This window comes from Peromyscus maniculatus, chromosome X (assembly GCF_049852395.1).
Source record: "Peromyscus maniculatus bairdii isolate BWxNUB_F1_BW_parent chromosome X, HU_Pman_BW_mat_3.1, whole genome shotgun sequence".
Taxonomy (NCBI): Eukaryota; Metazoa; Chordata; class Mammalia; order Rodentia; family Cricetidae; genus Peromyscus; species Peromyscus maniculatus.
The window spans coordinates 16,379,371-16,391,872 of record NC_134875.1 but is presented as its reverse complement, the minus strand read 5'-3'; positions in this window follow the sequence as shown (position 1 = coordinate 16,391,872).

Sequence of the window (12,502 nt, the reverse complement as noted above, 5' to 3'; positions counted from 1 at the left end):
TTTTCTTACTGTATATCCACCTAAGTCATCACAAATCTACTTTGTGAAACAATAATACTGCTTTTCAGAATTTCATGTAAGTTGAATCACAAAACCAAGTACCTTTTGCATCTAGTTTCCACTATTTCATATGTTGTTTTGGAGTTATCTCATGTTGTATTCAGCAGTACTTTAAAATTCTTGAGCCGGGCGTGGTGGCGCACGCCTTTAATCCCAGCACTTGGGAGGCAGAGGCAGACGGATCTCTGTGAGTTCGAGGCCAGCCTGGACTACCAAGTGAGCTCCAGGAAAGGCGCAAAGCTACACAGAGAAACCCTGTCTCAAAAAAAAAAAAAATTCTTGTGTGTTGTTAGGAATTTATTTATTTATTTATTTATTTATTTATTTATTTATTTATTTATTTATTTATTTATTTATTTATTTATTTATTTATGGTTTTTCGAGACAGGGTTTCTCTGTGTAGCTTTGCGCCTTTCCTGGAACTCACTTGGTAGCCCAGGCTGGCCTTGAACTCACAAAGATCCACCTGGCTCTGCCTCCCGAGTGCAGATTACAGGCGTGCACCACCACTGCCCGGCAGGAATTTTTTGTATGACTATGCTACATTTAGCTAACCCATTCACCAATCAATGGACATTCATTTGTGTTCATAATTTAGTTTATGAACCATAAAGGGTTTAGTCCATAGTTACTTGTACCCATGTGGTTGGGCAGAATATCACAGTAGCAAGAAATATTAGTGGAGATCTTTTACCCTACAGTGGACAGGAAAGAGTGAATGAATTAGGAACTAGAGATCAAGCATAACCTTTGAAGTCCTGCCCACTGTGAACTATTTCTTTGAGCTAGGATCCAATTCCTAAAGTTTCCAAATCTTCCTAAAATACAGCTGAGGACCAAGATCACAAACACATAAACCTGTAGGAGACATTCCATATTCCAACTACAAGAAAACAAAATGTGATGCACAGATTAATCGCAACCCCCTACTAAAACTCCAAAATTTTGTAGAAATTTAAAAATCCTAAAATTCATGCAGACCCACCAAGGATATAAAATAACCTCAATCAACTGTGATTTTTAAAAAATGAACAAAGGAAGCTGGAAGCATCACATATATTAAAATATATTACAGAGATATTGTAATTGGTGTGGCATTGGCATAAAAACAAATTCATAGACCAATGGAAAAAATTTGGGCTATGGATATTTTAAAAAGTTTAAATGGGATTGGTCTATTGTGGAAAGAAAATGTCTTAACTAGAGAACACAGGCTAGTAAGTAAAAAGTCCTATGCCAGGAATGGGCTATCTCTTTTGGAGTTGGTGACCATTAGGGTCCCTTAGACCACCACCTTCAAGCATCACAGGCTATTGTCATTATTCTTGGTTTCACTCCAGAACTTAATGGTAATCCTCTATTGCTGAAGATACCACATACTTAAGTCAGAGAACAATGAGTTATCAAATTGGTACTGACATGGAAACTTCATCCCTATAGGCTAACTTTCAAATTCTGAAAGATGCTATGCACACTGCCAGAGAAAAAAAAACTAATCATCAGTCTCACCCAGCTGTGAACCCTGCAAGCTACAGTGACTTGCCTGGTGAGATATGCCCGATAGTGCAATAGTGTCATGAATGTTGTGGACTAATCAAATACTATCTGGTAAGATTTAAGGCTTGCTCCATGACATGGAACACGTAGTTGGCAGTATTAACATGTCCAAAAACCTGTGACTAGATGTGTCAGAGGTCCTAGAAAAGAAACTACTATTATTATTCTGTCAAATGGACATATTATTAAACTGACTCCTAATAACTTGTTTTACCCATAGATTAGTGAAGCTCTCAATCCTAATCAGAGAAGTTTCTTTCTTTATTTCTTTTTTTTTGCAGTAGATGGCTATTAACATTAAAGAACCACCACTGATCAACATTCTGAGAATAAGAGATTGTACAATGCTCAGCCCTAAATGAGATAACTATATCACATCCCTTCCACCAAATACTCAGGGATCACCACTGAAGATGGAAAAGATCTCCCATGCACATGGATTAGTGGGATTAACATATTAAAAATGGCCATCTTACCAAAAGCAATCTACAGATTCAATACAATCCCCACCAAAATTCCATTGCAATTCTTTATAAACCTTGAAAAGAATAATACCCAACTTCATATGGAAAAACAAAAGGCCTAGCATAGCTACAATAGTACAGTAACAGGATTTATAGAGGTATCAACATTCCTGATTTCAAGCTGTTTTACAGAGCTATAATGCTGTGGGCCACAGGAACATATCATAAGAACTCAGCTGGTTATGGCAAAGTCACTACCTGGAGGTATCAGGGAATTCCTCCAGAGGAAGTCAAATTCCAAGGAGCTTTTGTTGTTATTTGGCTTGTTATATATCAGCTGTCTTCTGTTATGAAAATCATGTGTGCCTTCATAGTTTTTCCAATTGACTTTTCCCTAAGAAAGGCTAACAGTGTGGACTGATCACTCTCTAGACATACACATTCCAGGTATTTGGACAACAGCCTCAGGAAAGGCTTTCTCTGGAATCAGATGTCTCCCTTAGCCACTTTCAAGGACTAACAGTAATAACAAGTCTCTTGATTTAAGGTAAATTCCACAAGGAGACACCACCTAGGTCAGGTAGACCTTAAATAATAGCTTTACACAATTTACCTCAGACCCTCCCTTCTTACAGCCTTACTAACTTTATAGACCTTTAACTCCTTACCTAACCACTTCTAGGAATATTTAGATAACTTTCTGTGCTGACAGCTGTGCTCAGCCAGAACCCCAGTTCAAGCCTCCCTGTAATTATCATCATTGGCAGCATCCGGCCAGCTCCATCCCCAGATGGAGGAAAGTACCTTATCAGAGATACCTCTTAGATTCTCTAAGAACAGGCTTACACATCCAGGCTACCTGTTTGAGAAGGCCTGGGGGATGTGCCAATTAAGCTTTACTTCCTTCTTTCCCAAAACTTACCTCTAGTTCCAGATCTCCCTTTAACTATCACCAGAGGCATCTAGCTATACACAGGTTGCCTAGCGACTGAGCACACTTTCCCCCACCCTGCAGAAAAACGGCAGATAGTTTGGACAGATAGGAGCCACAGGAAATGAGAAGACAGTTTCCTCATTCCATGATCTGTATTACCAATACAATGATGGTTCTAAAGCATTCTCCCATTCTATGTCTTATGCAGCTTCTCTGCATTAAAACATTTGATGTATCCCTAGCATTTACATGATACAATATAAACATTCTCCTTAATTTATTTTTATTTTCTGTGGATGTGTGTTTTGCCTCAATCTACATCTGTGCACCATGTGAATGCTTGGAGCCTGCAAAGACCAGAAGAAAGTATCAGATCCTCTGGAACCAGAGTTCCAGGCAGTTATAATATTATTTATTATTTATATTACTTACATTGTGTAGTTTTTTGGGTTTTTTTTTTTTTTTTTTTTTTTTTGGTTTTTCGAGACAGGGTTTCTCTGTGTAGCTTTGCGCCTTTCCTGGAACTCACTTGGTAGCCCAGGCTGGCCTCGAACTCACAGAGATCCACCTGGCTCTGCCTCCCGAGTGCTGGGATTAAAGGCGTGCGCCACCACCGCCCGGCTACATTGTGTAGTTTTTAAAAGTGTTCATATGCTTGCCATGAATTCCTACCACTCACTTTTCCCATTGCTGTTTTTCACCATTCACACTCCACCTACAATAAATTACTGACTATCCCATGAACTATTGTGTTTCCATTTATCCTTCAAATGATATGCCTTCTACAAAGACTTCCCACAACACTCCTAAAATCAGCCATAATTCCCCTCTGAGATATATAGCACTTTATAATTTATCTATAATGCAGTCTTTTAGAATGGATACGGGCACCCTTGTGTAAATTATTGCACATATGTACTTAAGAAATAGTGTAGGTTTCTTTAGAGACTCAAAGGTGTTACTCAAAGTAACACCGATGGTTACTACATAGAGCAAGTGATGCAACAAATTTCAGCTACTGGAAACTGTGGATGCATCTAAATACTAAGAATGATTCATTACCCACCTTTATGTCCCCAATACCTACAATGATGCTCTGCAAGCTGAGATTCATGATTGTTGTTTAAGAGTGAATAGAAAGATTCTTAGGCACAAAAATGGTAAATTGAAATTAGAGGACTGTATTATTTTTAATATATATATTTATTATGTATACAATGTTCTGTCTTCATGCATGCTTGCAGGCCAGAAGAGGGCACCAGATCTCTTTACGGATGGTTGTGAGCCACCATGTGGTTGCTGGGAATTGAACTCAGGACCTCTGGAAGAGCAGCCAGTGCTCTTAACTGCTGAGCCATCACTCCAGCCCAGAGGACTGTATTTTTATTTATTATTTTTCTATATTCTTTCTTCCCATTCCTATATACAAGATCTACCCTAATGATGTTTTTTTTTCAATCGCCACCTCTTTGTATCTAGTACTTTATTCTAGATCATCAAAGCACCATGAAAAATTTACAATTTGTTCCCATTAGTTGCTTCTCTAGAAATACTGCAATGCAGGTATCACTACCCTTCTCAGTAGTTTCTCACAAGTAACTTCAAAAAGACCCACATCAGCCTCCCATATGCTAGCCTCTACTTTTCATAACAAACTTTCCAATCTAGTCAGTGGATTCTGGTATGGTAAATTAAACATACTTCATATATTCCCTTGTTTAGAGCTTCATCTACTATATTCTTTCCATCTAGAAGTAAAAGGCACTTTACCATTCCCTTGTTCATCTGGAGTCCCACCTCTTCTACAGAGTCTGCTAAACATATCTCCTTGAAAGTGCCTGTCTCCTCCATACTCCACTGCACTTACTAAAACTCTCACTCACGGAAATTAAATATGCTATATTGTAAGGAACGTCACTTTATTCTCAATTGAATTATTGACTATTGAGAGCAAGGATACAAGTTTTTTCTTTTTATTTTGTTTGGTTTTTGTTGTCTTTACAAAACCTAAGCTATTTGTCTTTAAATAGTAGACTCTAAATAAACCATGATGGTAATGCTGTGGTTGCTGTCGTTAGTGTGGTTGAATCTTTTCTTTCTTGTGCCAGTTAACCTCAAATTGAAATTAGCAAAGCCAGCTGTGCTCTCTTTCTTACTAAGAAGACTTGATACAAACAGAAAGAAGACACCATTTCCAGATTCCCCTATGTCTGCAAAGGAAAGGGGGACTGTTTGTAAGGGGACTGTTAGTGGAATGTTATAGACAGGCAGAGAGGAACTTAGACAAACAGCTTTATTTCTTGTTTAAGATTGTTTAGACAAGGAATTTGACAGAGGTACAAATTTTCGGTGCATATTGTGAAAAGCCCTCACAAAACTGGCACAGAGTTTTTTCCCACCCACTTCCCAAGCTGCCAGTACTGTACTACAGGACATGCTTAGGGCAGACCAAATTGACTCACTAATTCTCCTGTCCACATGAGTGGAGGCAATATTTTTTTAAATAGGAAATCATGTAAGTGTGATATCTCCAAGTTTAATCACATCACCCATGCACTACAGCAGTGATATCCTGAAGTAGATTGTATGCAATATCCAATTCATACAGATATTGTCACCAATGCTACAATATCATTCAGATAAGGGACTGTAGGTGACTTGCTCAATATGAAATGACTATGAAAAGCCATGCTTGCTCCTTTCTTTATTGATGTATATTCATTCTACATAGAGCTAGTCCCATAAGACAATTATAACAACTATACACACACAATAATATATAATAATAGTGACTATATATAATGTATCATTATTATATATAATTATATAATACATAATATAACAGTAATATATATAAGAATATTTATCATACTATTCATTTTCATATCTTTCACATTCTCTCCTCTCTTCTCCCTTCCTCTAGTCTTCTCCTTCCCCAGCTTCCCTTTTGCTTTCATGCCTTGCATGTATAAATGATTCTCTATATATAAAATCTAGATTCAGCCTGACAAAGAAAACATGGAATATTTGTCTTTCTAAGTATGGCTTATTTAATTTAACATGGTGATGTTTAGTTGTATCCATTCTCCTAAAAATGGCACGGTTTCCTTCTTCCTATGGATGAAGAAAACCCATTTTATACATACTACATGTTCTTCATCCCTTCATCTGTTCATGGACACATAGGAAAATCACACCTTCTCTTTAAACAGCAAATTCACTATGATCTTTTTCACATGTGCTCAACGAGTCACTACTGAGGACCCAAGTAAGATAGGTACCATTGAAATAAAAAGACTTACTTTCTCTTCTACAGCATGTGCACAGTTCCACATATTAGATATTTGCATAGCCTTACATACTATTTCCCATCAAGCTGTGCCTCCATGTATGCAGGGTCAGTTTCTTTCAAGCTTTTTAGATTTATTTATTTATTTATTTATTTATTTATTTATTATGTGATTTTTATGCATACGAATATTTTGCCTACACACATATGCACATGTATTTGTGTGTGTGTGTGTGTGTGTGTGTGTGTGTCTGTGTGTGTGTGTGTGTGCATCCTAGGCATGCCTGGTGCCTATGGAGGTTGAAAAAAGGGTTGATCCCCTGGAATTGAAGTTACAAATGGTTGTGAGTCACCATATACATACTGGGAATTGAGCCACAGTCCTCTACAAGAGCAACAAGTGCTCTTAACCACTGAGCTACCTCTCCAGCACTAAGCAGTTTTCATTCATTCTTTTATGTACACCTTGTCCATTTTTAAGCAATTGTATTAGTTTACCAGGATTGGTATAATTAAACACAATCAACTTAGTGGCTTAAATCATCAGATATGTATTTCTCTTCAGTTCTAATGGCTCAAAGTCCAAAGTCAAGATGTTGGTGAGGCCATAACTCTCCAGTGACACCTCTGCTTGATTTCAATTTGCTTTGTGGCACCATACTTCATGTCTCCGTGTCCTCATAGAAGCGTCTTCTCTCTGTGTATGTCTGTGTCTCTTTTCCTGATCCTATGAGACAACTAATTCTATTGGATTAGGCTCATCTTACATGAACATGAGCTCTTCTTAACTTGATTAAATCTGAAAGGATTCTACTCCCAAATAATTTTATATTCACAGGGGAATTAATACTTCACTACACCCTTTGTGGGGGACACATTTCAACCCACAAAAAAATGAGTAAGACACTTTGTACTTACTGACTTCTGTTGAGTTGAGTAGACCACAGTGTTATAATTTGATTCCTATTTAATGTGCCATGACATTTTCTTGAGTGCTCAGAGAGATGTGTATGTTAAATAGTTTGGAGTTTTTAAAAGTGTTTTACAACTGTAATGAAGTGCCACATAACTATGGAGAAAGATGTTCTCAGGACCTTTTCAGCTTACTAAGAAAACATTTCCAAGGCAGAGGTTAAGACATAGCAAGAAGGAAACAAATTAACCCAGAAAATTACATTTCACCAATTTTTTTTCCTGTTTTAAAGTCCTAGTGCTTGTTGATAAATAAATTCCCACGAATACAAGTTCTTTCATCATAACAAATGGGTTTGCCCCTAGCTGAGTATTTTTAAAGGTCATTCACATTAGATCAAAAATGGAAAGATAAAAAGTATGAAGATTATACCAATAAAAGCATTTTCTCTCTGAGTTGCAACATCTCCAGTGGGACCTTTGACTCACAGGTAGTACCAATAACTCTTTAACAGTTACTTTCTCATAGACCTGACGAATATGAGCAATCTGCATCCTTTGAAAAAAAATCTACTTTTTAACCTAAAATGATGTAAAGTACTGAAAAATCTGCCCTCTTCATTTTTTATTCCTAGTCTCTCTACTTACACATCAAAGACATTCCAAGGAATGGAGAGCCAGCACATTAATGTTCTTTCAGCATTGAAACTAAATTCCACCATACATGTTTATAATGCTAAAGGTAACTAACAATCAGAAATGCCAGTGTCTTTCAAAGTCAAATTTGGCATTGGAAAATTACAATGGATTGTGATAAAGGATTCCTGTCTTCATATTAACCAAGGAAAATTTAATTAAGAAAAGTTACTTATGAGATTAGTTAGTTGGAATCAACGTTGTTGACTAAAACCTCCCAAGTATGTCTCCCCAAGAAGTCAAGATGTCACTATGAGATTCACTGAATTTATCATACCACAAATCCATATATGCTGCACTAAAAAGAATGGCCTCCCCTCAGTAAAGCAAAGGAAACATCAGTCTGAATGTGGTACCCCCGAACTGAATCAAAGTGTTCAGTAATCACCATTGTACGTGGCTGGCTAGTCATGATGGAAGAATGAAGTGACTGTGTGCCTTCTGAGCAAATCTGTTGCCTTGCAAGGTGGAAAGCAAGATCACACTCACATGTATCAGATGTCTGATAGCATAGATGTGAATGAGAGAAGACCCTTGACATTGAGGAAAATTGTCAGTTCTCTCACATGAAGAAAGGCACTGACATCTGAATCTAAGGAAGCTCATAGCTTCCCTATTCTTCCCACTAAAAACATGAAAGAGTTCTCTAGGGAAAAATGAAACTGAAAACCCAAGAAGAATGAAGAGAGTATTTAGATTTGATGGGTCCTCTGTAGTCAGAAGTCCTATTGTTTAATTTGTGATCTTGGTGAACTCAACTTAATACATTGCATTGTCCAGTAGTTGTAGGCAGAGATAATATATATTACATTGTCCAATTAAATGGCAATGATAACTCATATGAAAGAGTGTACCTGGAACATTTGACAGATAATGAAGAGACTGGGGAGGCTAGCGTGGCAGCAAGGCAAGAGATAATGTAGGACCTTGTAGAACATTGTAAGAATTTTTTTGTTTCAGCCTAAGTAAAATACAGTGTGAATGTACAGTTTTAAATAAAATACCTCACTAAAACAATCCCTATGAAAGTAGACCATGAGGCCAGGGAATGAAAGAAGCAGAGGAATGAGAAGGCTAGTGCAATCATGTAAGTAAAGGAAGACGGTGGCTTAGATATGGATCATAGATCATAGTGGTGGGAGTGAGAAAAAATTAAAGAATGATAGAACAAGACAACGGGAAACAAAAATGAATGGGGGGACGGAAAGTGAAAGGGGAAAAACAGTAAATATATTAGGGTAGAATGAAAGGAATTTTGTCTAACGGATTGGATGAGTATAAGAGAATAAACATCACTAAAGTATCAAAGGGTTTCCCTATGTTTATACCTACTTTATTAAAAATGAATAGTTGAGTTGGCATTAGCTGTTATCTGGGAAAGAGTTGAGAGAGCAGATCAGGGAGTGAAAGTAAATGAGAAGTTCTTTTTTTTGTTTTGTTTTGTTTTGTTTTGTTTTTTGGTTTTTCGAGACAGGGTTTCTCTGTGTAGCTTTGCGCCTTTCCTGGAGCTTACTTGGTAGCCCAGGCTGGCCTCGAACTCACAGAGATCTGCCTGCCTCTGCCTCCCGAGTGCTGGGATTAAAGGCGTGCGCCACCACCGCCCGGCGAGAAGTTCTGTTTTTAACATGTTAGCTTACAGATGTTTGTGAGCTATTCAAGATGTGCCTCACACAAGTATGGACTTTGGTGAGCATATTTAGACAAGTGCTATATATCTACAAAACTGGAAAAATAATCACAGGAGTTAAGATAAATATTTTTGAAAAGCCCAAGGTGTAAGCTTTAGCCACTTCAAAGACATGAAGTATCCTTCTGACAATTTCAGTATCATCAATGAAACAGGGAATATGAACTTTATATAACTGAGAAGTTTAAGGAAGTCTCAGGTATTTGAAGAAAGACTAGAATATGTGAAACATTCATGTGGGGAAGTGGTTGCAGAAACTGAAGTAGGAAAAGGTGATGTCATTATTAGGTGGTACTTTGGGCCTACTTACAGTTCACAAAAATAATCAGCAAGAATGTTCCCTCTCATGTCAGGTGCAATTGCACAGGTAAACGCACTAAGGCAGAGATTCACTTAATAAGGGCTGCACTTTCGGCATTTGAGAAATGGAGGCAAATGGTTAGAGGGCATATTTTCACAGGAATCAATACAATGATTGAGCATGTAATTTAAACTGGGGAAAGAGGAGATAAAGCACAAACCTAGGGAAGAGGGATTCTAAATTGAGAAAATGTCTCCATAATATTGGCCTGTAGGCAAGTCTGTGGTGCATTTTCTTGACTGACAATTGATGTGGGAGGGCTCACCTAACTGTGGTTGGTGGCACCTTTGGGCAGTTGGTCTAGGATGGTATGAGAAATTAGGCCAAGCAAGGAAGCCATGGAGAGTAAACCAGTAGGGAGCAGTCCTCCATGGCTGCTACTTCAGGCAATCATCTGTTCCAAATTCCTGTCCTGCTTGAGTTCCTGCCTTGATTTCCATAAGTGATGGAATATGATCTGAGAGTTGTAAGATTAAATAAATTCTTTCCTCCTAAGCTGCTTTAGGTCATGGTGTTTATCACAGCAATGTCCTAAGACAATGCCTTTCCCAGACAAGGTGGGCTATCAAATAAAAAGCCCAGTACCAATTATAGTTACTTTTTTTTGAGTTGTAGGTCAGTAGGACCCCATGGACCACCTCAAGCTTCCCAAGGTATTGAAAGTGTTCAGTGGGTTAACCAACACAAAAACCTTTCTCCCCAAGCTGATTAGGTTATGATGTTTGATCACATCAATAGAAACTCTACTTGAGACAATAGGTGAGAAACAGTGAATCATAAGAGAACATACATAAACATCTAACTCCATATCAACTACTTAGAAGAACTGGGGAAAAAGAAAGACAAGTCCAAAAACTTATCATGAAGATTTTAATATACATCAATTTGTAGAACAATGGAATAAGGCAGCACACAGGTCTTATGAGTATTGAACAATAGCAAGAAAATCCACCAGTATTCATTTCCTTTTCTAAAGGAAGTGTGAGTTGGAGTAAAACCAACACTAGTAAAAACAATGTTAGTTGCATACAGGAATATTAATATATTTAACAGAATGGTGTGTGTGTGTGTGTGTGTGTGTGTGTGTGTGTGTGTGTGTGTGTGTGTGTGTGTTAGATTATTTTTAGATAGGTAGGTAGATTGATAGATAGATAGACAGACATGCATTATGTAGTGATCCATCCGCTATTTGTTTCATAACTTCATTCCATTACCTGGCCAGTTCATTCCACTTTTCTCCATGTTAACTTTATTTTTTAGGATTGTTCGTTCAGAAAATAATGTTTATTACATTTCTACAATTTCAATATGCAATATATTGTGAACCTTATTGCTATCCTCTCTAATTCTCCATCCAGTTCTATATTTTTCACTGGCAACAGTAGTACAAGTATTTTGGGGTATAACCTACCACTTTTTTTTAATATTTTACTTATTTACTACATTTCTGTGTGAGGGTTTTGGATCACTGAAACTGGAGTTACAGACAGTTGTGAGCTGCCACATGGGTGCTAGGAATTGAACCCGGGTCCTCTGGAAGAGCAGCCAGTGCTCTTAACCACTGAACCATCTTTCCAGTCCTTAATTATCAATTTCTAATTATATTTGAGGCCCACCCCATGGGAAGAAATACATATCTGGTACTGTGAACCTGGAGAGGAAAACCTATGGCTGGGGATGTCACAGGCCCTAGGGTAAAACTTACTATTGATATTAGGCTAAACCAGTATGTAGCCAAACTAACTTTTAAATATTCATATTCATACCATTATATTAACACTGCTATATATAGAGCCAGAGAAGATGATGGAGGTCTTTAAAGGGATATTTGAAGAATATATTCCCAACACAGTGTTTCATTTGGTTTGTTTTTTTCTAAAAATTCCCTATCAGTCCTGACGGAAGTGCATTTCACAGTACAGAGGGAGCAGGGTTAAAAAGATAGATCTAGATAAGGAGGAACAGTGTAAAAGATCATTGCACTCTGCTGCAACAGAGCAAACAGCAGAAGGAGGCCAGTTGGGTTATATAAACAACTCTGTCTGGGAAAAAAAAAAAAGAAATTAAGTAACCCAAATCAGAAAGTTCAGACAAAGCTGGCAATGATAAGAGGGTCAAGTTGAAAAACTACACAAGCATACCATCACAGGAAATGAAGAAGGGGGAAAGAGCTGGGGGAAGAGATGAAAAGTGACATCATTCTGGAGGAAAGCCTAACTCAAATGGCGGAAGCTGACTATTTTCCTGGAAGGATTTCATGGTACAAAGTTAATGGTAAATAAAACAGGAGTTGAAGCAGAATAAAATCAAATCAGAGAATGAAGAGAGAAATGAAGGGACTAAGAAAACAAAATGAAATTCCATATATTAATACTCTGTAACACAAATCTTAAAAGGTCTTATAATAAAAAAAATCAGAGCCAGATATTGGGGTGATGGTTGAAAGATCAGAGAAACAGAACAGCCAGCCACTAGTTCACCTCAAGAGAGCGAGTTCCTATTTCCTCATGCCTTATATATCTTTCTGTATCCTGCCATATTA